The sequence below is a fragment of the Myiozetetes cayanensis genome, unplaced genomic scaffold (genome assembly GCF_022539395.1).
Source record: "Myiozetetes cayanensis isolate MyiCay16 unplaced genomic scaffold, myiCay2020 scf3, whole genome shotgun sequence".
Taxonomy (NCBI): domain Eukaryota; kingdom Metazoa; phylum Chordata; class Aves; order Passeriformes; family Tyrannidae; genus Myiozetetes; species Myiozetetes cayanensis.
Genome location: NW_026087521.1, coordinates 46,892,233 through 46,919,267, shown reverse-complemented (window position 1 = coordinate 46,919,267; position 27,035 = coordinate 46,892,233). Strand labels below are relative to the sequence as shown.

The window sequence follows — 27,035 nt, the reverse complement described above, 5'->3', positions numbered from 1 at the left end:
CAGGCTTGAGTAGGTCAAAATCCAGGCATTTGAAAAATAAGAGAAAAACCAGACTCAGCATCCTGAAAAGAATTCAAAGTACCCTTGGTTTGGTGGCTCTTGGTGCTTAATTTGTAGATGGAACAAGAAGTTTAATTTAAACTTATGTCAAATATGCAATAAAAAATGTATTAAGGGCTTCAGAAATAATAACTTCTTCATTTTAGCCATAATTTTAAACAGTTTCAGCCACTGAACTTGACATAAAAACTGTACCTGATTTGATGCAAGGAATCCCTTTGTTCGTATTTGGTACTTCTTTGCATTTAGCCACTGAAAAATAATCCATGGGTCCCTGTAGTGGATTATTTAAGTATAGTTATAAATTATAAATTAATCCTTATAGTGGATTATATAAGTGTAGTTATCTCTACCCTCAAATCTATTTCTACCCCTCACTACAAGAAAAACAGTGAGGCACTGGAGCATATCCAGAGAAGGGTAACAAAGCTGGTAAAGAGTCTGAAGCACAAGTCCCACGAAGAGCAGCTGAGGGAGCTGGGGTTGTTTAGCCTGGAAAAAAGGAGGTTTATCACTCTGTACATTTACCTTAAAGGAGGTTTCAACCAAATGGGGGTCAGTCTCTTCTCCCAAGTAACAAACAATAGGATGAAAAGAATGACCTCAAGGTTCAGATTGGATATTAGGAAAAATTTCTTCACCAAAAGGGTTGTCAAGCATTGGAACAGGTTGTTGCCCAGAGAAGTGGTTGAGTCACCATCTCTGGAGCTGTTTCAAAGACATGTAGGTGTGGCACTTAGGGATATGGTTTAGTGGGACTTGACAGGGTTCGGTTTATGGTTGAACTCAATGAACTTAAAGGTCTTTTCCAACTTAGATGATTGTATGATTAAAGTTATCTTTGTGAGTTACCCCTTGCTCCCATGGGACATTGGAATGATCAGAACTTTGAACTTTCTTGTCTTCTGAAGAACGGTTCTTACTCTATTTCCAACACAATTGTATCATTCTTCTAAGTTACATCTAGGCAAGCACATTTACAAACACTGCAAAGAGAACACCAAACATATGAGAGAGAATGAAGGTCTAAGACATTGGTGGTAATGGCCATCTTCCCTCAGCTTTTCTGGTCCTCTAGCTGGCTCATTGGCATTAAGAAACAAATTTATTCTGCACCTTCCTGAAATTTATTACAAGTTATTTGAGCAAGGTAATGTCTGGTCTGACTTACATACTAGTTTCTTTCAGACTTCTATGTATGTATGTGTGTGTGTATGTATATATATATATATATATAGTGTATGTTTCTTCAAATGCAATCAAGCAGCAATTTCAAAAGCAATTCAAAAGCATTTGAATCAGAAAAGTAATTTTAAAAGTTATTTATTTTTGTTCCTTGTGAGCTCCCACCAGTATTCTCAGCCCTTTTTCTACAAGTCAGACTTTCATACTTCTAAGTTTAGGGGTTTTTTCACTAATTATTTTTTCCTGTAGATAATTTAGAATTTTTCCAGATCCATTTCCTTCTGGGATGTGCTTTGTGGAAAGCATTGTTCTAGTTTTCTTATTCTGGGATTGCAAGTATTCAGAATGCCTTCTCCCAGCATCAGCTTTCCCAGCACTTCTACTTTTGTCTTCCAGATTTCTGGACTCATTAGAGAGATCAAATTCTGTATCCTGATTCAGATATCATTTATTCAGTGCTGTAGCTATGAGGAACTTTTCTGAAATACATACCATCTGCTGAAAAAAAGTCATGTATGTTCTGTAATCCCCTAACCCATCTAAAGTGTGCCCCCATGCTTTAAACGCTCTTCTACATGACTAATCATATTATTCTTGTCTGTTATTCTGGATTACTTACATAACCTTCCCCCTTGGGGACTCCCTCTCTTCAGGGAACTTTTACCATATCTTCAGGCAAGATATAAACAGCTTAAAAGCACAGAGCAAGTTATTTATCCTCTAACACACGATACATTGTGGGACTAATGAGCTAGGCATTAAATCAACCCCCACCAAATGAGTCACTCAATCTAATGGGCAAGTAGTCATCACTCAGGTAGGGGAGGGCTGGCCTCTAGGGCTGACTGGAGCAGGCTGATCTATGATGTTGCTGAATTGCTGTATTCTGATTTCCTCTTTCTTTTTTTGTTAGGATTTTATACCTTTCATGTAAGTGTTTTTATCCTTAAATCCTTGAGGTGCCAGTTTTCCCTGTCTCAACAATCTTACTTATGTCTGCAACTTTACCTTTCTTATCTCGAATGCTTCCAGCCTGTGTGCTCTCTCACAGCTCCCTCTCACGCCCTAGCAATTTTCTCAGAAGGAAACTGAGAACAGTTGCACAGCTGCACTGTACTGAAAGTGGGTCTGGAATCACAGATAGCTGAACTCCTGGGAGGAGGGTTACATGGAAGTGGCCTGGTTTACATTTCTTCTCAATTAGTTCATCCTGCACTGTGAGCTTCTTTTGTCATGAATACTTCTTACATATGTATGATTTGGGCTTTGTCTCCTGTAAAATTAATCTTTCCCAAATGGTTCAATTACTGTCCAGATTTTGAGCTTTTGGACAAGTGTTCTTGATACTCTCTCCCAAATTGCATTCCTGGTTTTCCTTGGGGTATAATGATTGCCATTCAGGATCAGAGCAAAGATACTGGAGAGAGATACTAGCTGCCAATGGGCTACCTTCCATTAGTTTATAGCTTAATACTTTGGACCCTGCACAACATCACTGACAAGTTCCACAATATATTATATGTTCTTTAGTTTTATTTAAAGTTGCTACATGATTATTGCACCACAGCCCACTAGGCTTTGTACTGTAGGAATGAAAAATCTAAAAATGGCCATAGTGAAGCAGATCAGTCAATCTACCTAACCCTTTGTGCTGTCTATAAAAATCACCATAAACAACTGACCAGGGAAGATTATGTGGATAGGACAAGCATATTATCTGCATAGCATTCTTTTAATAATAATTTTCAGGGACTTTTGGAATTGGACCAGTTCTTGACTTTTCAGCCTCAAATAAGGTCTTATCATCAAGTTTTGTGATCTTACTGCTAGTCTGCTTTCCTACAGAAAGCATAAGTACACTGAGTTGCAGAGGTCCACTCACAGATCTCTTCATGAGTTCACTAGGAACCTTCTTCCACTTTGAAAACTGCATTTTCTCTTGCAGTTTCCTGGTTTAACCAGCTGTTTCTCCATGACACAACCTTTTCTTATGGCTTAATGTTGTAACTGCTGTTTTGTGGTTTGTTGTTTTTTTTTTTAAAGCCTTTAAGAGTGGCTTCATCAGAAGACTTTAGGCATTCAGGCAAACAAGCAGATCATTAACCTTCTCTATGTAATTTTGACTGTTTTAAAGAACACTGATAGGCTCTTGAGATATGAAGCATCCTTACATGCAGTCACTTTAACTCTTCCTTGTTGTATTTATCCACGTGTGCATTTTCGTATTCCTACTATTTTACCTGGGACAGGCATATAGGCCAGTATTTCCATGAATCTTCCATGAAACTGTTTGCAAAAATTTGCATCAATTTTGTCACTCTCCAGTCCTCAAATAACAAGTTTTTAAGGGAAAAGTTATACATCATTGCTAGCAGTTCAGCAAATTCATCCTTGAATTCCTTCTCTATTTATTTTTTCTATGCTGTGGTTCATTTTACACACTTTTATAATTTCTCCTTTCAGATATCTCATTTGCAAACTGAAGAGTCTTACTTCATTTAGCAGTTTCATGCTTCCAGAAATCCTTGTTTTGTATCTCTCTGGTCTTTCTCTCTACAGCTCCAATACAGTTGCAGAGTGCCAGTGATACCTGTCTAATTTCAAAGTCAGAGTTCCTTTATATACATATGTAGCTTGAGCCTATAGATCTAAGTACTAGAAACCACTGCGTCCAGCTTAGTTTCCAAAGCTCTCATGAGGCCTTAGCTAACTAATACACCTACCACGTCCATACAACTTACAGTCTCTGCTTAAAGAACTTAAATATGAACCGCATACTGCATTCAGATTCCTTGATCAGATTAGTCTCTCACTTTGCAGCCCTCTCATCTACTCCAGCAAAGCAGATAGTAACTCCACAATTTTATTGGGTGGTGCACACCAATTGGATGGATTTTGTACAGTGCTCACTTGACAGCTTAATTTCCCATGCTATGTAGCATGAAAAGATACCTTTTTCTTAGGAGGGCTGTCCTTCAGATTCTGTTTGAAAAAATTACTCTGTGGCTCTTCTCTCGTTGTTACCTAATTTCCCAAGCATGCCGCTCTGCAGTTTATGGAAAGGTATGAAACATTACATCTCAATAACATATTCTTAGACACTGTGACTGCAGAATTACAATTCCTGTTCCTTTTCCTCTCTACCACAGAGCCTCTTGCTAGATGTCATATGACTGGAAGGAACTAAGAGTGCTTGGAGTCACAGTCCTTCCTGATCTACCAGAGATACTTCTGACTGATAAAGATGCCCATAGCTCTTCCTGTAGTTGCTTTCTAAATGGCTCAAACAGTTTTGATGATCAGAAGAACTTTCAAGACCATGAGGCTGCATTAGCAATACGCTGTGGGATCTCAAGTTGCTAGATATTTTGTTATTAAAAATATCTCGTTATTTTGTTATTAAAAATACAGTTGTTGAGTGTAGAAAATTTTCTGTAGGAACTTTTCTTTGTTCACTCTTTACAAACATTCAGGACCATATTCCTAGGGTACTTAATTAAGTACTGGAAGATAATTTATGTGAACCAATACTTCTTTCAAGACAACCGTGTTGATGTACTGGTGCAAAACCAGAAGCCTTGTATTTCAGAGTTCCTAGATAGCATAAAATGCTTGAGGATGCCCTTGACATACAGTAAAAACAAATGTGCCTGTTTTACTGAGGATAAAAGATTTCTAGCCTTTGAAAGTTTTACAGGAGTCTTTGAAATTCTCCGCCAGGCACACTGAACTTTGGGTCTTCTCACCCATTAGTAAAGTAGCAGTCTATTTATAAGATGCACTAAGACATTTCAGAAAACCTTTTCTGCTACATTTGTGGTGATTTTTGTATTAAATAATTACAATTTTGAAATGGTTCATGCACAGCTGTGATTGATTTGAGGAAATATGAAGGAAACTTTCAGTATCATTTCAAATTCTTTGGCTCATCTGTTTGCGAAACTATCCTAATTCATATAAATATAGAACCGAATATTAAGCATTCCTTTGACAACAGGATAGTTGTTCATATGCTTCACATCACAAACTCTGAAGATCAGTATGGAACTGAATAGCTTTCATCATGATGCATTATTTCTTCATGAGGTAAGATATGTATATGGATTTGTTCACTTGCTCCTGCGTTAGTAGAACAGTGTGACAAATGAGATTATATTAATATGTGTTAGCTACTATGGTTGCAAATACAAAGGGTAACTGTCCAAAATACTCTGTTTGCCTTTGAAACTGGATCAGTAGGTTCATTGCATTTACAAAAAACGTTACGAGGTGTTATACAAACAGCAGTTTTGCCCATACACAGTACTTGTGTAGATTTCTTTCATCCAGGACACTCACAGAGGTCTCAGAAGGGTTTAAATAATGCATATCTGTGTTTCTTTTGCAGTAATTAAATACTTACAAATTGTAATCATATAGTGAATTTTTTCCTTTGAATCTGGCATTTGAAAATTATTCTGCAGTCAGATTCTTTCTGCTTTGAATACTGGTAGCAGCTCCATTAGTCACGCAGTTCCTAAAGTACTATGGATGTTACTTATAATTTAGAAACTGTTGTTATTTTGTAGTATTGCAGTGGCTGTTTCTAGAAATCTCGTTGAAAGCTTGTATCCTCAACAAATCCATGTGCCAATATTTTAACTTCATAACATGTTTAACATTTTGCATAGGTAGTGATCTTACATCCTTTGAGTGATTTGATGTGTAAACTTCCATCTGTTCGTTATGCTAATGGAAATATCTTTAAATGCATCATTCTCTTTCCTCTATACTGTTACTTGCAGGAGATGACATAAACCATGGCAATTTTTTTAACCATCTACTGTTTACCTCTTCCCACTCCCACCTTGGATCATGTCAGGGCACAGACTCCGGAGAAGTGGGAGGAAAAACAAATCTTTTAGTTCAAATACAGCGTTTTATCACAATACAACATGGTAAAGAAAGAAAGAAAGAAAGAAAGAAAGAAAGAGGAAACATTTGCTCTGTGAACGATGTAATGACATTTATTTTTTTGATAGTATAATGATTCTTTTGTAATCCATCAAGTGTCATTTTGCACTAGAGGTTATTTAAATAGATAAAATTATAAAAGTACTTTGAAGTAATTTTCCTAATTCTGTTATTTCCTTATGCTATGACAATAACAAAATAATACCGTTTCCTGATTTAAAAATGATAGTAAAATAACCATGTTTGATCTGTACATCTAGCCATTGAAATTTGCAGATTTTTTAATGTTTCTGATATCCTGCATTTATTTTTAAATACAAGGATTTTAGTCTTATCAAAATGGTATGATTTTTTAACAATCGCTTTTCCCTCTTTTCGGAGGCAAACATTTGGTTTTGAATTCTTAAAACCAGAGCTTTCCCCCTCTCCTTTTCTCTTTTATTTCTTTCCTTCTCTCCCCTCCGCAATCTCTTCAAACAAATTATAATCAGGTAGTGATTGGCAGCCATTTTTAGTACTAATAATCAAACTGAGCAATTTTAGCATCTATTGTATTCCACCTGCAGGATCATTTTCTTGTCCTGTAACACACTAGGTAGGACAAATGATTGATTTAATAAAAAAATTATCTTGCATTATAAAGCAACCTGCCCTGCCAATTGCCAGAGAGAGTACTGACTCTTAAGTATCCTAACAAAATCTCCCTCCATTCAGAGAGCAAATAAATTGCCTTATCATTTGATTTTCTGTCTAAAATCTCAATGTTCTATCAGAAGGTTCATATTTCAAGTTTTAGAATGTGATCTCCTTTCCAGGGAGTGTAATAGACTTCTTATTTCCTTTACAATCACTGGAAAATAACCTCTTCTGCCAGCCCACAAGTTCTCTACAAAAACAGATAAAATAGTCACTAAATATTTTGTTGTCCTAGGCAACAACTTGTTCTGCCTCCAGTAGCTTAGAAGAGCCTTGAAAAAAAAGTTATATTTTACCAGTTTAACCTTTTCAGTGTCGATGAGCCAGCAAAAAAATGGATTTCTATTTTATTTTTTTAAAGCTGATATTAATTTAGAAATTTTACACACAGCCTATTTTGAATTTGGCCTCTGAAATGTGCAGTCTTAGGACTGTAGTAAAAGATAGTTGCTCTAAAATTATTTCATTATGAGTATTGTAATTTTATTTCCTAGGCAATATTTGTGATACTTGTGCTGGAATAAATTGCTTGTTTCAAATGTTTGCATTTTTTGCCTACAAAACCTACCTCTCATAGTTTTAGCATATGGCATTTAAATGCAGATTATGTTGATTGAAGGTCAATATAAAACAATTCAAGTTGAGGATAGATAAAAGCAAACAAGAACATAATTGTGTTAACATTGTAAAGCAATACCTCTGTCTTTAAAGAAATTTGAAGTGATATAAAATCATAAAAAAATCCCCTTTTTGTAAAGAAATAATGCTGCAGAATTTATTACATAATGTTTTCAAGGACTGCAGTATTATTTAATGCTTTTAAAAGAACACTGTGTTTTTCAAGTAACTCTCCTGTTCAGCAGTGTGCAAAGGAGAAATCATTCTTCTTTTAAATGTTTTAAAATCTTTTTTTTTCTACTTCTACATTGCTCTATAGGATATCATGAGGAGTTGATATTTCCAATTAAAATTTCCAAGAGTGTTTCAGATCTTGGCTAGCATGATTTGTCTTCTGTGCACAACTGATTTTAATAGTAAGAGGTAAAGGGAACTGAATGGCATTCCTTTTAGCTATAAAGATACTGAAGATCAAAAACATTTTAGAAATATTTTCCCTGTACAGCAGATTTTATTAACATTCTCAGGTGTAAGAGCTAATGCAATGCTGTGCCATATAGACCTGTCAGTGTGATTGATGTGCCAGAAATAGGACAGCAACATTGTCCTGGGTCTTTTCCTTGATTCTCCCATCTCACATTGTTCAGAGCTAGCTTGGATATCTCTACAGTCCACTGCCTTTGTATCATACAGATATGGTCCTGGATTTAAAAAAAGACTTAAAAGTATTACACCAAGATTATTACTAGAAGTATGGTCAACATTTTTCAACACAATGAAAATGAGGGGAAGAGAAGTATTTACTTAACTATAAAAGGTTCTATTGAGGCCTAAAGCCAAGAGTCATCTTCAAGGATTTTTGTCCACTGTTTTTAACTTTCAAAGGATTAAGATTTTGGTCACTTTTCATAAAAGACAATGCAAAATTCTAGTAGCTGATGGTGTTAAGAAACCTGTCATATTCATTCTGTATTATTTTAAAATTACATACCATTATCTACAGTTATAATGGCAGCCCCAATGTTTACATCCTACTTATTGGCAGGTATTTGTGATCCCTTTCATAATGACCAAGACATTGCAAGGTTAGGTACATTTAACTCCTGATTTATATTCCTACCTGAGTTTGTACTTTCTTATTCATTGCTTATTTTAAAGAATGCAGTATTCATGCAAAACTAGTATGTGTACAGATTTGAATTCACTACTATAATTTGAAAAAGAAGTTGAGAAAATGCGGTTAAACTTATTTCTTTGTGCAGTGATATTCAAAACGTTGTTAGATAATGAATTACAGCGTAACTGTTGCAAATGTCTTAGTCTGTTAATAGAAAATGAGAGCTCTTTCTAATTTTACGGGGTTCAAAACAGAAAGTTAGTTTCAAAATCTATTAAAATGTTTTATCTGTGGATTTTTTCTTTGATGAACTAAGCACCTGATTCAAATGCACTAGTGGCAGAAGCTACTGGAAAAAACCTTAGTTAATCTTTTGTTTGTGTGTTGAAAGCTGGATCAGAACCTATCTAAGCCAGAGTCAGATTATATGAACACACTGATCAGTAAAGGACATATATCAGTTTTCCAGATATCATTTTTTATCACTCTGGAGGCATCAGCCCAAGCACCTGGCCATCGTGATTTTCTCAGGGTCTGGACTTCATGCTACCATTTAAAGCAATAATTTCAATACTAACCCTCTTGGGAAGTTGCAGATGAGCTGCTAAAGGGTGTCTTTCAGTCTCTATCATGAAAAGGATTTTTTCATCACCTCTTCACATGCGTGATCTACTTGAAAAGTCGTATTGCCTTTCTTTAAAATACGTTCCCCTTCAGTAAAGCACAAAGAAATGCATATGCAGTCACATGCACACATAAAGCACAAGAGGAAGAATTATGCAGAGCTAAGTATTTAAAACATTTGTGTTCCCACACGCAATATGGTTCTACTGTGTTTTCAGTGAGCATAACCAACTGCAGGGTAGATTGTGCATCCTGTCTTCTGAGTTAAATTTATGTAAGATTTATATAAGCAATAGATAAGTATCAAAGCCATAGCCAAGGAGAATGGATGGCAAAACACCAGGCTAGTTCATAAATTTACATTATTAAAGAGAAGTGATAGATCTTCACTGCTTCTTTGGTTGAAGCTGAGCAACAATTTACAAGGAGAAATAATTCTTCTTACCTGTTTTTAATAGCAAAGTATACAGGAGCAATAGTACCTGACATCCACCAAAAAAAAGTTAATTATCTTGGGTTATCTGAAGTGATCTGTGATCTTTTTTTTTTCTTAATTTCTGGCTCCCTGGGAATCAGAAGCATAAGATGTGACAACGTGACAGGAAAAAAAAATAAATTACAGAAGTTTAATATGCCTCTAAGCATATGGAGTGGTTGGCTTTGGAAATTTGCTAGAACTGAAGCATGAGAAAGAGGAAACTGAGAACTGAGGTGAGTTTGTAGTAAATGAGGGAGTTTTATGCAAGGATGAGATGTCAAGAGTGGGAAATAAGTGCCACTAGATGCCAATGGGCTTAGCAAGAACAACTAGAAGAAACAAACACAGAGTGTCTAAGTATCATATAAAAGAGAAAAAATATTAAATTCCTTATTTTATGTCTATCTAAAGTGAAAGCAAATGACTACACAGATACATAGAGAGTTTCAAATATTTAAAATTATTTTCAAAATTAGGTTTTTTCTGTTTTCCTTTAGTCAAATCAGCTTGCTGAGCCTTTGCATCAGAGAATCATCCTCAAAGTTTGATAGTGAGTATATGATCAAAAAATATAGTTTCTCTCAGTATTTTATGGTGTTATTAATAAACAATATAATATTATGGATATCAAAATGATTATTTACAGAAAATAGGAAAGACAATACATGTCATGTATTATAGAAGAAATAAAACATTGTATAGTTGTTTCAAGTAAGAAAGATTTGTGTCAAGAATACCTTCATGTGAGAGAGCTTAAGAGCTTAGATTCTTTGGAGAAAGAGTTTATGAGTCTAAAGAAGATTCTTTTTAGATATTTCATTTAAGCTGAGGTTCTTGGCAAAATATTTTCCTGTGGATTTTGATATAATGTACTTCAGCTTTTTACCACAAGATTTCTAATGGTCACTGGAATTCAGATAAAGAAGATAAGCAATCTGGCTGCTATCTCCTCTGCATTTCCCCAGGGATTTAACACAGATTATTCCAATGTGTCCACGATAAAACCCTCTCAGTGTTTTGCAGGATGTGCTGTTAAGCAAAATGATTGAGCTTTTGTGTTTATTGCTGAAAATTTGTTCTATTTCCATAAGCAACAGCATTTTAGCTTCCCATTTGTTTGTGTTATCCTAATTCTTTTTTTCTGTGTAAGTATGGAATGAGATACTGGATGTTTTCTACAAGAAATCAGGGAAGATAATGCTCATAATTAAACACAGACCCCTTAACAGGACAATGAAGAATTTTATTTGGTCCTGAAAACTCACTTATTTTGTTTGATTCTGCATGTAGCAGTTATAAAGACACTAACTATACTCAGAAGGTCTGAAATATATATGAAAATGTCAAGGTAAATTGAAATGAATAAGAGAGTCAGAAATGTGTTTACTGAAATCTGTCATCAGAATCACAGCCAACATAATTCTGAATATCTGAAATCTTGTACTCGGATTCAATCTTTGTCATGTCCTCCTGATGTCTTGAAAGTAAAAACAAAAAACAACAGAACAAAAACCTTTCCAAGTATCTGCCAAAATCATTTTATTGAATTGTAAGAGGGGTGAGTTTTACTGATAATACCTACAGTGAGTTTTTACATGCAACTTGTAAAATAATAAGAAGTAGTAGTATACTTTATTTCAGAAGCTAGATGACATTTGGCTTTAAAAAATACTGTGTTAAATCAATTATTTTCCTCTTCCATTTTGTTTTCTGCTTTATCCTTTTTATCACAAGGGCAGTTTCCATTAAAACATTTTGGAGCTTTGTTTACTCTCATGTGAGTTTCCCACCTGAGTTCCTAACCTGTTTAGTTGTCGTACTGAGAGTAAGTTGTCATCGTACATAAAGAATAAACACTGATCAGTGCAACGTACATTCTGGGATGCATGTGGAGGTCTTATACCCTCAGTACTTTCACCAAAGCTGTCTTGCCAGCACCTGAAAACTTGGCTTGGTGGTACCTGTGTCATAGTGTGTGTGTGTGTCAGTGTGTCTGTAAAGTTTTGGAGTTTTTCTATATCTCCTCATAAAACTTACTGATACTTAAGTAACCCAGCATGCTTGTTCAGTGCATTACTTGCCACGAGGCTTTTGAGAATGTTTTAAATGCATGTACTCAAGTGACTGTAGCAGTAGAGTACTTTGAGGTGTTCAGCTGATAGGTGAAGCTGTATACAAAGCAATATACGATGATGTAATTTAGTATGTACTTATCCTGTATCCTGATCTGCTGCTTGTGTTATGTTTAATTTGCTTATGTCCTCCCTCCCCTGGCTTTTATTTTTTAAGACTTTTCTTTTGCCAGTCTTCATATGGTATTACAGCATAAGCAAGACTTGTATTCTCACAGAGCTTTAACTCGACCAGTTTCTCTCCTCATGGCTAAACAGAAGGAACCTCAGTCACACTGTCGGTATTTTAGCATGCATCATCTAATCAGCTATTTCGAAATGCTTCAAGTTTCTGAAAAGAGTTTAAAGCATTTCTTTACAAAATTTTGCCAAATAAAGGACAACAGTGGGCAAAATTTGTAACTGTATCTTTCATCTGTGCATTATATTAATTAGTCATTTTATATATTCTACTAATGAAGTGGGTGGAAGGGAGCAAGACATTGCATTGTTGGAAAAGCTTATGCTTTTCATATGCATGTGTTAATTTTTAAGTTCTTTGCAACAATTGGTCCTACAGTATGCAATCATGGATATACTGGAAACTTTCCAGATTTTTTTATTTCTGCTAAAATGAGTTGGCTCAAGAAAGAGACACTGTTTTTCATAACAGTGTCACAGTTCTGAAAAGAAAAGTTTGAAATTTTGAAAATCTTGAAAGATTATTTTACTTATCTAGATGATCACTTGAAATTGCAGACAACTGGAAAGAAATCATTAGTGCTTTCTTTGACCTGTAATGAACATGTTATATTCTACTTTAGCAAAAGAGAGGTCTATGAAGGATAAAATTTCAATCACTGGCTGTATCAGTGAAATTCATATTTACAACTCAGTCATAGGAGATACATGTCAAGTTTCTTGCTATAATCATTGGAGATATGCAGTCATTTCTCTGATATGACTCATCTCGTCCTAAAGCAAATGCTTCAATTACATCAAATGAGTCATACCTTAAAGGTGCCTATTTTTCTCTGTTCATTAAAGGAACCTTTACGTGAGTACTGAGGTCTCTGTTGTGGACATCTTATATGCTGTAAGATAAATATCACTCTAAATCTGTACATGGCTTTGTATGTGAGAAAATGCAATAGAAATTATTGACTTAAAAATGTGTTGTCTAGTAAAAAGAATAATTAATAATAGTCCCAGTATCAAAAGTTCTGAGATGAAACCTGTTTCCCCCTAGAAACCTGTTCTCAGTTGTAGGAACATGCTGGAAAGTCTTGGTGTTTTCTGAGAAAGTTATTGTAGCACACCATTGTATATCAACACATTTTATCATTAACAGCCACTGGATGTACCAGACTGCTAAATGCTGCCTACTCCTTAGGAACATCATGTATCATTACTTCTATGTCATTTGTGTTACAAAAGAGAACAACTTCTACCATGTCTTTTTAAATCCACACTCTTGCAAATAACCTCATTTTTCTGACATGCCATTTTCCTGAAAAAGTCTAGAATAAGCTCAGATTTTCCTATTCCCTTTTTAAATTCTAAAAAATGTTCTATCTGGGACCTATGTTTCTTATTCAGGAAAGATAAATCCCATTCAAATAGCACAAACCCCATTTGATTATGCTTTCCTATGTGCTGAAAACTGAGGAGCCATACTCACAGAATCACCAACTCCTGCCTGTATTCCTGAGATTAGTTTAAAATACAAATTAGTTTGAATAGGTTCTTACAGTTTTAAAAAGGCATGTTATGAAAACGTATTTTAGAGTGCCCTTGATATTTCTGTGCATCATTTTAGTGCATTTTTGCACATATCATCAGAAAGATACTAGTATGTGCTTCAGCAAATTGAGAGAAGAAAGAAAATGTTCACCAGTTAGTTGACGAAGTCCAATTAAAAGATATCAGTAAAAGAATTTAATAATGTTGCCAATACCACTATCAGCTACAGAAGGCATGTGACAGAACTTTATAGGTTTGAAGTTTAAAACTAGAAAGCTGTCAGAGTAGTGTATTCAGTTTCTTAAAAAGTAAGATTACATTAAAAAGACACATTTAAATTGATTACAGGAAAAATATTCACGACATATGAAAGGTTAGAAGAAAAGGTGTCTTTAAATGAGCGGTGTAAACGTCATCCTTTGATACATTTAAAGAAGATGAAAACCAGCGTACAATAAAATAACAGCCCTGCGTAACAGGAGTACAGGGCAGAAACCTAATCGGAATCTCCCCAGCCCTGACTTGTGTGATTCAGTGACAATAATACATATTAACTTTCCCACCAAGCAGCATATATAGTGATACTGCTTACAAGATGGCATTTTAGAGTCATTGTAATAAAGGAAAATTCCACTAGGTGGGTCTGGTGCTCTTCTAACAGGGACCCACAATGTTAGTGCACGGCAATTCTATGCTCTTTTTTTTTTTTTTTTCTCTGTATTGTTTTTTGTTTTCCTAACTATTCTGAGTACGTCACAATCCAAACATTTAGTTATATTTTGTATAGTAGCATTAATACCATATTTCTTGATTAAGGATAAAATAGCCTTGGTTAAAGAAGACCGAGAAATAATGTGAAATTCTATTGGTAAGTAATTAATATTTATCTAACTGCTAGTATTTATCTAAACTGCTAGAACTGTGTTTTACTTAAGCCCTCAAAATTGCCTTCATGAACTTGTAATCTTGTACTGTAATCAAAGTGGACTTTTAATTGCATTTTTTATGAGGTATCATCAATCTAAGTAGAATTTTAATTGAGAACATTTATTCCATTTAAAACATTTTCCCATCTAAGGTGGAATGTGACAATAGAACATGAGCAACTATGCAACCAGGGGAATTTTCTTTTTGTATGGGCCATTGCTTAAGTGGGATATTTATTTAAAAAAACTTCTCTAGAGCTCTGCTATGGCCCAGTTCAGCCATTCATATTTTTATTAAAATCTGCTTAGAGTTATCACCTTTTCCCTTTGCAATTCCTCTATTTCACAAATACCAACTACTTTTTTTCTCAGATGGCCTGAGATATACAACTTGAGAAATGCAGCTTGCATATTCTCAGCTGTTGCCCCAACACCGGTATCGCCCAGATGTGTCAATCTGGTCTAGTAAAAAACGTTACTCATTACTACAAGTCCTGGCCTCTTGAGTAGTTTTAGAATGGTTTGGTGTATGATTTTCTATATTAAGGAAAAAAAGGTGTAGGATTTTCTATATTAAGGGGGAAAAAAAGAGTCTGAAAAGTTTTTCTGTCTTTTTTTTTTTTCACATTTCTAGTGTTACACAGTTGATTATTGCTAACATGGTACATGTAATTAATGCTAGGTAACTACTCCAAATATTTCCATAAACAGACTACAGAACTTAGTTTGTTTCAGCTGTATTTGCATTTTCCTAATATGCTAGTGAATGAATTTCAGAATATTATGGAGAATAATATAGAAAATACAACAGAACAGATATGATGAATTCCCAGTCTGCACACCAGAAAACCAGTTCTGGTAATTAATGTTTTTTAAGCTAATTCAGTATATGTGGTCTTGTATTTATTTCAGGTGGACATGTAGGCTCATATGCAGCAAATATAAGCCTATTGACAATAGCTCTACTGAGACATTACAAATTATTGTGAGACCCACAACGTAGTACAGACTGCCATCAGGCCTGAAATGAGAGCTCGTATCATGTACTAGTGACAATTACAATTCATCTGACATTAGTTTTCCAGTTTAAATATTGGGTAGTCACAAATCAATCTTTCAAAAAACCCCTGGATCGAATGTCACAAAAAGTAGGAAGCAAAAAGTAAGGACATTTCATACATTCTTCTATTTCTTCTGCTCTTTCAAGTTCTTAGAAATCTATGTCTTGGATGAGATTGTCCATTTTACAGAAACTGTGTATAACATAATCACTGCTACTGTGAGCTTGGACACACTTTTCTGAGCTTATGTTTATGTTGGTTTGTATCTAGGGTTTAACAGCACTCCCACAGTTAATGTGATCATCATCTGCAGAAATTGTGGATACTTTCTGCAGATGATGGGGGATTTTTTTAACCCACTGTTAAGAAAGCTTGTAAAATCAGGTCATGCATTTGTTATTAAGTATAAAGGTGCAGAACATCTACTTATCATCTATTTTCATCTAATGCTATGCCACACAACCTGTGCAGGGAATTTTAACTGGATTGGTGCCCCACTTTACCAGAATAATGTTCTTACTTCTTTTCATGGTATGTGTAGAATGGAGATCTACTTCAGTCATTGATAAAACCTAGAAGTAGAGGTATCACCTTGTACACAGAGTAAACCAGTATGAAAAGGGTTATATCATGTTTTAAAAAACACTGATTTGGCTTTCAGACATAGAAAGTTCCATCTTTTTCTGGTACACTTTTTGTAAAGCTCATACTCATTCCTTTATCTTGCTGCAACCAATCCTCCATATCAGGAGTATTGTAGAGGTATGATGTAAATACTTTGTAAGCTCTAGAAAGCTTGCCTAAAATGCCAGGTAAATAGAAGATCAAATGTGCAATGGATTGTGATTCATGTGTTGAAATACTCTTATGATCTCTCTCTCATTCTAGAAAGACAAAAGACCAACTAGAACAAGATATAATAATACAGCATATAGTGCTGTATTATGAACACATAGATAGAAATGTATCTATGGAGAGAAATCAATTCTCTTTGTACTCAAATGTAATTAAGCACCCAATAGCCAGTACAGAAATGTGGGGATTTGCAGTATTTATTTTTACCAGAGTGAAGTTGGAGCAGATATGTCTTTGAAATACTACTCAGTCTTTGTGATTAAAACCCAGAAACTGATGAGTTAACAAACAATGGAAGCTTGCTTTTCAATTATTTTTACTAATGTTGCCTGAAATAACCAGGAAATCATTGTAACAAATACTAAGGCAATGTGGGTGTGAAGATCTAGCAAGGAGCATTAATTTTTTGTCTTTTCTAAGCAGTACGATGGCAACATTACTAGCACTACTCTAAGACTACTGAGGTTCAGTTCTGACTACAAGCCCTACCTTAAACAAGGGAAGAGTACATACTTAGAGAATGCCATTATTCAAGATCTACAAAATTTATGTTTTATTTGAAAACAAAATAATCTTCTGCCAACATTTAGACATTTCAAGCTTGTCTTACTCCTCAAGATAAAGAACACAGAGATCAGTCATTCTGGAATGAAAAACTTTTCATAGGGTTCATAATTGGTATTGCCAGAATTTTAGAACTTTATTTCAAGAGTAACCTCTTATGGTATGTTGTTTCTTAGGAGAACATATATAATGTCACAGATCAGCTTGGCAGATTTTAAATTGTCTTGGTGGTTCTTAATACAAAGAAAGTTTAGGACAGAAAGAGACAGAAAACTTTGAAGATTGGTTTTGATTAGAATTCTGATTTCACACATAGTTTGAAAAACTGTTATTACATGCATTTCCATCAGGACTGTCCAGGATAGTACTTCTTAAATTCCATGTAAGTGTCTGTTATTCCTTGTGGATTTGTACTAGCTGCAGTAACAAGCAAGCAACAGACATAACCTCTCTGGCTTATGGTACCTTACCAAATTAGTTGTGACCTTAGAACAATGAATTCCATAGCTATGTGTATCTAATAAATTAAACAGTGTTCAGAAGGTGTCTCTAGGCACTAGAGCACACAGAAGTTTCCAGGTACCCATTTGGCATATACCTACTAGCATTGAAGAGCTGCTTGAAAAAACGAAGATTCTTTTTTACTTCTTCCTCTATTTTTCTGCTCATTGCATTGTATCCTAGTATTCCAGAAAAGGTGGTAGCCTTTCTGGAAAATCATCAGCATGATTTTTTCCCTGGTATCAGAAGATATATACATGCATTAGACCACCTTAAAAATCTCCTGTGCTATCTGCAATGACAAATGTGTATATTTAACTCCCAGTTCTTTTTGTCTCAAAAAATACCAAAACTCATCTTGATTACTGTCTTGCTATAACAACACTTATATGAAATTCTAAGGACTTGGATCTCTATGAGGAGTTTTAATTAGAGACAAAAGTTTTCCATTTCTGTCTTTCTCACAATACTGTCATACAAGCAGCAGATGAAAGGTTTAAATTTTAATGTATACTGCAGCATACCCCTTTGATTTGTGTTGTAAATACTGTTTGGCAGTCTGCCCTTATTACTGTGTTTTACATTATTACTATACATAATTTTGAAAAATTACTTTAAGAGTTGATAAAAAGTAGGGGTGAGAATAATTTAGGTATTTGCTGTTATATATCTTCCATTATTACCTTGTTTCCAACAATTTAGCTCTACTTTTCAGTGATCTCACATTCTATAATATCCAGGTTTTTGAATTGCTTTATAATTTTGACATCAACTGTAAATTAAAGTCTGCTGCTTCTTCCATTGCTTACTCTGCAGACATTAGTACATTAACACTGTAAACTCCTCAGAGCAGGGATCACTGTTGTCTGCACAGTGCTTGTCACAATGACTTTCTGACTCATAATCAGTGTTTCTATCAGTGTTTCTAGAAGAAAAATTATCTATATCCATATTTTTTATGAGGGATTTTAATTTTATTTCCATTTGATCAGGTAAAAAGCAAGCAAAACAGACTCTTCCTGCTATCCTGCACCAATAGGGTGGCCCTGTTTGCCTACACTGCAGTGCAAAGGTGTAACTTCAGAGATCTCATATATCCTGGCTTACCCCATGGAAGCTGGTTTATCCTTTACATGTTCTCTTTTCCCTCCCAAACTCCTGGTACCACAGCTGTAGTGCTAAAGCTGTGGTGCAGTAGCTGTGTCACCTGGTTACATCAGCACAGACTGAGGTCACACATCTGGGCAGCTGTTCAGTTGGTGCTTAACTACACATCAGACTGTGACTTGCTTGCATTGGGGATTGTTGCCTGTCTCATGGTAGGGCAGGGATACACAGGGGGAACCTGATACCATGCTGACTGCGCTGCAACACTTCAGCAGTCAGATGTGCCTGGCAGGTGGGATGGTGTGGGTGCAGGCAGCACCCTCTGTTGCAGCTACAGCCTCTTCTCCTATGACTGGCAGTGCCTGAGCCAGAAATGACTCAACTTCCCTGTTAAGATACCGACGGAAGTCTCGAGCACTGTTATTTAAAACTGTAGTATTTCAAAACTGAACTAAGCTGACGTGTAATGCATGCCACAGAGCTCCATCCTCTGTTTTATGGAGTCACTTTGCAGAACATTTAAAACAATGTAGGCCTCCTTCAGATACTGGAAGTTTTCTCTGAGGTCTCCACACAAGCTTCTGTTCTCCTTTATCCTTTATGTCAAAATATGGCTATAACAGAGATCCCTTTACTGAAGAGCACTGATGCATAGATGTAGCAGGTTACCTCTTTAGGATATAGGTAATGATACAGGAACATTTTTCTACTAAAGATCATTTCTAAGACGTCTGACTTTAACTTGTCTTTCCTTTCTGTGTGACAGTCTAGCTCTTTTAATTAAGTTGAGTATGAAGTCTGGGGATTTTGTTGTTGTTTGGTTTGACTTGTCTACATTTCTGTAAATTAATTTCAAACTTTTATAGGTTTCTGCACGTTGAGTTAATCAGGCTGTGCTTGATGATAGAAAGCTGACGCTTCACACAAAATACACATTCTTGCCATTCAGTTCTTTTTCAGTTGCAAATAGGAGAAATTAAGCTATGTTGGATGAAATGAGTTTATTATTAACAAAGAAATATATTTTTTAGTTATTGTAATATTTAAGTTCGTGGAAGTGTAGATAGATTTTTTGGTAATTTTACTCTTTGATAGAAGCATATTAGTTAATCATCCTTGCTATTTTTTAGGCATTCTCCAAGGTCAGTGGAAGGAAATAGGTACCTTCCGTGACTAATCATCATGTGCTAATCTGTTGGTTTACTATGAGATGGTACTTTTCACCTCTCCTGTTCAAAGGTAACTGTATGATGAGGAATAAATTCATGCTAATACGCAAGTTCCATGTTTCTGAGATCTTTACTGTTGAAAAATTTCCTCTTCACCTCTGGATAGTGATCTCTTCTGCAGTGGTTGGGGATGAGAGCAATGTTTGCATCATAGCAGTGACTGAGTGTTGAGTAATATGCCAGAAAACTTCTGAGCTTCATGAATCACCAAGTCTCAGTGGTGTGACAATTCTCTGGGCTCATTTGGAGACCAGGGCAGCAAGCATTTCAGAATGGTTCTGATTGTTCTTATAACCATCTTGAAGTGATCCAGGAGCTTTTTGTAGTCCGGTTTCTACTATATCAAACACATCATTTATACTGAGCAAAGAAATTTTCTTACCCACTAACAGAAGCAAGCAACAGCCAGAGGAGTCAGAATCTGTATGGTTTTTGACAAACACTGACAAACTAGCAGAGCATATGAGCTTTTTAAGTATTTAGGAAAAACGCCTAAGTCCTGTGTATGATGAAACAACGTATAGGTTTTAGAAAGCCATCAAGGCCATTCTTGGCTGATGGACGTAGATAGGATAAGGTAGGTACTGATAGAGATTATTTAAAGAAAGATTTTTTGAGAGAACTAGTGGTAAAGAGGCTGAGTTAGATTGCTAATTGAACATGGTTAGGGACTGTTTGTGGGCTCTGAAATTAAGTGGCATGACCTGACTTATATCTGTTCAGCGCAAATCTCCTTGTTACTTCCAAAAGAATCCGTGAACATGTTTGAACTAACTACTCAGAATGGTCCCTTGAGCAGGCTGTCATGTGAACTATGCCACAGAGAGTGCTAATTGGCCATCCCAGGGTGAAGGCTTTCAGTTAATTAACATGTATGATCAACAGTATGGTGCCTGGGCTCAGTCCCTAAGCTCCACTGAGCGGTTTAGCCATAAACAGAGCTGTCCTTGCTGGAGTGAGCAGCTCTTCTCTGCAGGCTTCAGGCTCGCTAATGGGCATTGCTTATTGATTTAAGGGCAAGTTGTGATTTAGTCTTGTTCAGTGGGTTACTCATTTACTTCTCTTGCCTTGCTTTATAAATTGATGCAAGCCCTTCTATTGGAGCACTGACAGAACTTGGTGACTGAGATGGCAGGTAAAAGACCAGCTTATATCTCATTCTCTTTCACTCAGCCTTACTGCATTTTTAGTGAGATAAAGGCAACTTTTGAGCAACCTAGCCAAGTAATCTGTGTGTATCATAAAAAATGCCCTGGAACACAGTCACAAGTCCCATTCTACAGGAATTAAAAAAGAATTCTGAATATATATACAGCAGCTAATCAAATCCAGATCACTGATCTTTTACTCTTGGGTGCAATGGGCAAATTAGATTTGCAGCAGTCTGTATTTGTTTTTATGAGAACTATAATTCTTTCTTTTCCTACTGCACAAAAAGGACTATTTTCCCAGAAGAGCTTGGAGAAAAATACAAGGAAAATATGAAGCTGTAGTTCTAGACTTGAGCTTTTGTTCATATCTGTCCCGGTTCACTGTCCTTTGTCATAGTAGTAGTTCCAGGCTGACATGCATCTGGATGCTTTACAGCAACATGTCCTTCCTGAGCCAAGAGGAGGTAAATGCTTACCTCTTGAGGCTTAATGAATTTATTCTAATTACTTACTGGGTTCTGCAACCTGTATTATAAGTATTTCTAAGTGAGGTTAGTTCCTTTTGACCAAGAGACCTATTTACATGTCAGTAATTACTGCATAAATTGATTTTGATAAAATCCACAAGCATCCAGAAGATGCTCTTGCTCTTACATCTTGGAGGAACATTAAGGAACACTTGCAACTTCTTGTTTTGATTACTCCAAGCATTCCAGATATCATTCAGAAGTTGGTCACAGCAACAAGGAGTGATGGGACCGAATACTAAACCCTATCTTCCTGAGACTGGAAAACAAATGAATCTTTGTGGTAGGGTGATACATCTGCTTCTTCCTAAATGATTTGGAATAGATTGTGAAGTTTTTTGCATTTGCAGAGCCTACCATGTTATTGAACAGCACCAAAGAACAATCTCCTGTATAATGAGGGGAGGGCAGGTATTACAGAAAGCATTCAAAATGGTGATCAAGAGAAAAAAGCACCCCTGAAAGGGAAAGCGCCTCTCTGGACCTGCAGGAGAACTTACCATGAGTGAAACAGAGATCTATCAAAAAAATGAAGACAACAGACAAGGTATTTTGCTTTTTAATAGTACTTTTTAAAGCTTTTATGAGTCTGTATTTTTTGTGGGAATAGATACCATATTTTATAATTTTAGCAGACAGCATCCAGGACATGATGCATTTTTACATTAATGTCTTTACCAACCACATGCATAAGTCAATCACGATATCCTTTATAGACCATTTCTTAGTTTTACATTTCACTTCAGGAAGCTGCTGGGTTTTAATATTCAATTCTAGTGTAAGAATTATGCTAGCCCTCAGAGTAAAAATGGAATCTCATTGTTACTGTAAAAAATAAGTGCCTTGCAGAATGTATTACAAAGAAGAAATAGAAAACATTTAATCAATGTACTAGAAAGCAACTAAATTCTTTATTTGTAGCCTATCTACTATTAATGAATTGATCAACATGTTTAGATCATAGCACTGGAATAGCTGCCTATCTAGTTTTACAATTTGTAATTACTTAGGTAGCCACTTCACATTATCAAGATTTTCCTCCTATGCTGGGAGAGTCGAACTTTACCCAGTTTGACTTTTGTCTGCTGAATTTATTAATAGTGATAGCTAAAGCTTGCAAGGCCAAGAGGTCTTCCACATCTTCTGTAACTGATAGTAGCCAGTACAAATAGGACCTTTTGGATTAGGACTGAGTGTGAAGGTTTGCATTATCTAAGGCTTTACTCTGATTTGGTCCTCCAAGTAGGAGCATTTCCGTAGAGGTGATTTATCAATACTAATGTTGAAGTCCTCAGAGGATCTGAATTAGTGTTGCTTCACTGACAGTTTAGCTTTTACATTACATATCTAAAAACTTGATGAGAAACGAAGTACAAAATATCACTGCTAACCTCCTCATACCTTTCATTTTTTTTTCAAGATGTTAAAGCTGAAAGTGAGAAGACATTGCATATGGTCATACAACAACAGAAAGAGGCCAGCAGAGAGGTCAGCTGCATAGCAACTGAACTTTTGGAAGAACAGAAGACTGAGGCAATGTCTTCCTCCTTTTATGCAAGGAATTATGAAGATGGCCTGAATTACAAAAGTCCAGGAGAATAAAAAAGGGGAAGAGAGTAAGCAAAAATAGGATATGAACACTTTTGACTTTCCGTAGAGTTTGCATGCTCAGTGTATCAAAACAGTGTGGGGAAAAAAAAAGGGGTCAATCACAGCCAAAACAAATACTGCAGAAGCAAGATAGAAAGAGAAAATACTCTCCTAGGATTGTGTTTTTTTTTTTTTTGAAGAATGAAGACAGTTAACAAAACACTTAACCAAGTTGTCAATGTCCCTGGCTAAGTGCATTGTATATCAAATCTGAATTAGCAGAGAAGCAGAACACTTTTGTCCCCTGTAAAAGTGGTAAGAAAAGAGAAAAACAATGGTGTAAAAGGATTTTCTTTAAACATGAATAACAGTCCTTTCTTCTGCAACATGTGAATTTCCATGAGTATCTGAGAACCTTCTGGAGGAATCTGTACCCTCCAAAAGGTAAATTCCTCCAAACTCCTATAAACACCTCCTGATTGGCTTCTTTCATTAGAAACAAAAATACAAGCAACAATACTCTGTTCCTTCCTGCCATCAGCCAGAGATACATATCTGTATTTTAAGACATTTAATATATACCTATCTTTTTGCTCCTTAGAGAATCATACCCAGATTTGTGACCAGATTGTGCTTTTCTACCAGCATACCAGTCTGAAGTGGCATATGCCTGCCTACCATACACCAGCATAGTCTGGCTGGACTTTATTCAGGGAATAAAAGTAAGATTTCTTTCAAGATACCTTGTACCTTCAATTCTTGGTAACCTCATTCACCTATGACTATAGGAAAGGTAAGCATAGGCTCACTCTTTTTGCTCTGAGTTACGTCAGGACTGTAAGAAAACATCAAGAGGGAATCACAGTTTTGCTGTTAGTGAGCAAAGACTGGTTTCTCACTGAAACCATTTCTTTATTTCCACCAACTTGTTGCCCTTCATATTATCTTTCTGTGTCTTCTCCTGGAGAAGCAAGGGTGAATAAGGAGAAGTAACTTATTGCCAACTTTTCATGTTATTGTTCATGCCCATTGCTGAACCATGAGAATGAATTAGAGAACAACACTGAATTTATAGAAATAATTGGTTTTCACATTTCACAACAGTTAATTTTAATTATTTATTCCACTAATACATGGTATCTTTGCAGTGCATTGCTCTGCCCTCTTTACCTTATCTCTCTTTATCTTAAGGTTCCACCTGTATGAGGTACCTGATACCATGTCTCCTATTCTTCCTGCATTACTGTGTCTCTCAGGCCATCCTCAGAGTCATCCACTTGAAATATGAATTTTAAAATTGCAAGCACTGAAGTAAAAATTACTCATACAGATTGGTTTTAACTACTACTAATCCATCTGTTCCACCTTGCAACTCTTTGTGTTTTGTAGATTTGAGGGAGAGCAGTCTCCTCACAGTTTCACAAAGAAAACACATGAAAGCTCTACTGTGGGCCATCATCCCCAAAGTTCAAACTGAGGTCCTGGCTTTTCAAACAACTTTTCTCCTTCCTGTGGAACACATCTTAAATAGATTTCTTTTGGGGGAATTCACAGCTCCTTCTCAAAGCACTATCATGTTATTCATTTGTTATTGATTAGGAAAATATTGCACATCTCCAATTTTGAAGGTTGCTTTTGTCACTCAGGTTTCTTCCTTTTTCTAGCAACTGCCGAGCAATAGGAAGTGGTTTCAGTGAAGGTAAAGTAATCTCTGCACAGACCACTTCACTGACTGCAAGTCTAATGCCATACTGTTGGGTTGATGGAGCATATCCACTTGGGCTTGTGTTATGATTTAAGCCTTTTAAGAGTTTTAAAGGTTACAGGTATTTTTTTATACACAGTATCAAATTCAACAAATGAAGTTTTTCTTTTGCTGCTTCATGATCTGTTTGCATAGCAGTCTGTGACCCTGTGTTTATCCAGATATATAGTGCATATTGATTATTGCAAATAACCAATCTCTTTGGGTTTTTTTATAGGAAATTACCAGAAAGCTTAAGTAAAAACATTCTTACAATAAAACTCATTGTCATAAAGTTAATTTTCTTCTATTTGCACTGTGATCTAGCATACTTCCAGCAGTTGTAATGATGCTGAGCTCTTTCAAAAACAATTTTAATAAAAATGGTAAACTATGTAAAAATGACTGCTTGTATTTTGTCGTAGCTAAAAACTTATGTAAATAATGTGAATGTTGGCTACTATGAATGATACTTTTATTTCACAAGCTTGGTATCTGATATTGGTGATGACTAGAAGTTTCAAATAATTCATGGCAAATAATTGATTTAATTAGTTTTATCTCTGTTTCTGCATGTGATTTTGTCATGAACATCTTATAATTTTCTCAAATGTATTCATGAGATTATTGCTCTGAGTAAGTTGTAGAGTATATATTGTTCACAAATATTTGAAATTCAACATCTAAGCTGTTCTAAAGAGCTTTGATAGGGTGTATGAGTCATCCAGTATTTTCGTGTTCCAGGACTGGTTAAAAGAAACTTATAATTTCTTATGACTAGTCACATTTCTAAGTTCAACATTTGCGGTGTTCTTACTCTCTTTTGTCTGAACTGTTCTGTTATTTGACTCCTTTGCCTGAATAGCCACACAAAACTAGCCTCAAAATGAGTCTAAACACAGCAACAGTAGGGTCAACATTTTTCTGAGTAAATATTTCTGAAAATTCTACTCAGGTAGATACACACCTCTCACCAACTGGCCATTTCAAATATGCTTTGACATACTTTGTTGAAGTGACTTTGTGATGGGAGTATTTAGTTCTTGCAAACTGCAGGAGGAGGAAGGGTAGAAAAGGTCATTTGCAAATCTTAGATATTTTGTGCTGTGGTTAAGGAAAGGCATTTAGTATTCCTTAGTGTCTGAGTTCATATAATCAACACTGAATACTAGCCCAAAAATATCTGGATGCAATTATATACTCATTTTGCATTCACAGTTTGCCTACTCTGATGCCACTTAAATGAACTAGCCCTTAAACTAATACTTGATTCTAGGACAAGGTTAAGAGGTATATATATTTCTCTTACTCTGTTCTACAACTAAATCAAAAGTGTATTTCTGATGTGATTATTTATATGTAGTGATTAAAAATTAAAGTTCTGAGCCACTCATACCCCAGGGCAGCTGTTCTGTTTTGCTGATATATCATGCTGAATTAAGCTGGTCACTTTTGGCCTGATCATCTGAATCACATGCTCCATAATGGAATAAAATACTTTGTTACATTTTGATTGACCTGCTCTATACCTCAAATATTTTGTACAAGAGATAGAAAAACCAAAATCTATTGATTACATACTCCACAGTTTTGTAGTCGTTAGTTTAATTTGAAAGGAAAGTCATGCGTGTGAATTAGTATAGACTCATACCCAAGATGTCACTAGGGTCCCATCTATAATGGCATTTAATATCATGTACTTTAACCATAACTAACTAAATTTATAAAAAAAATACTTCAGTGGGACTAAATCAAAATCCAGAATATGCTTAAATTCTTTGTAGACTTGAAACGTGTAAGAATTGCTAATTTTCTGTCATTTCCGCTATGGCTCTTCTTGCTCTGTGGTAACTAAACCCAAGCATATGCTACTCTAAACATGGAAATTTCATGTATTTTACAGCAAGCCCTAAGTGTACCCAGAGTTCCTTCAACCCAGTCCAAGATTCTGTAAGTTTGCTACATCAGAAACATTCGTTCATACATCTTAACTGCCAATAATCTTGGACTCTTTTCAATTAGCATTTCTAGGACTACTGCTACTAGCAAGACAATTAGTTACGTGGAGTCTTAAATAGTATCAGTCAGGTTTATTGAAGTTGGTGTATTTCAACCTTCATTTGAGTTCACTTCTGTTGTCTCAGGTAGAAGTTAACACTGTGTTTCCAAACACGTAGCAAGTACTGCTTTCAGTT

General features: G+C 35.6%; 1 protein-coding gene and 1 long non-coding RNA gene across 5 annotated transcripts in view; both read left to right on the top strand.

Moving 5' to 3' along the window:
* The window catches only part of ANKS1B (ankyrin repeat and sterile alpha motif domain containing 1B), a 420,494-nt gene that overhangs the window by 272,400 nt on the left and 121,059 nt on the right, over nucleotides 1-27,035 (top strand). The window lies entirely within an intron of this gene.
* On the top strand, nucleotides 8,125-25,242 carry LOC126644292 (uncharacterized). The gene is made up of 3 exons (XR_007629907.1): nucleotides 8,125-9,964; nucleotides 21,857-22,053; nucleotides 22,927-25,242. It is a non-coding gene; the product is annotated as an uncharacterized LOC126644292 (long non-coding RNA).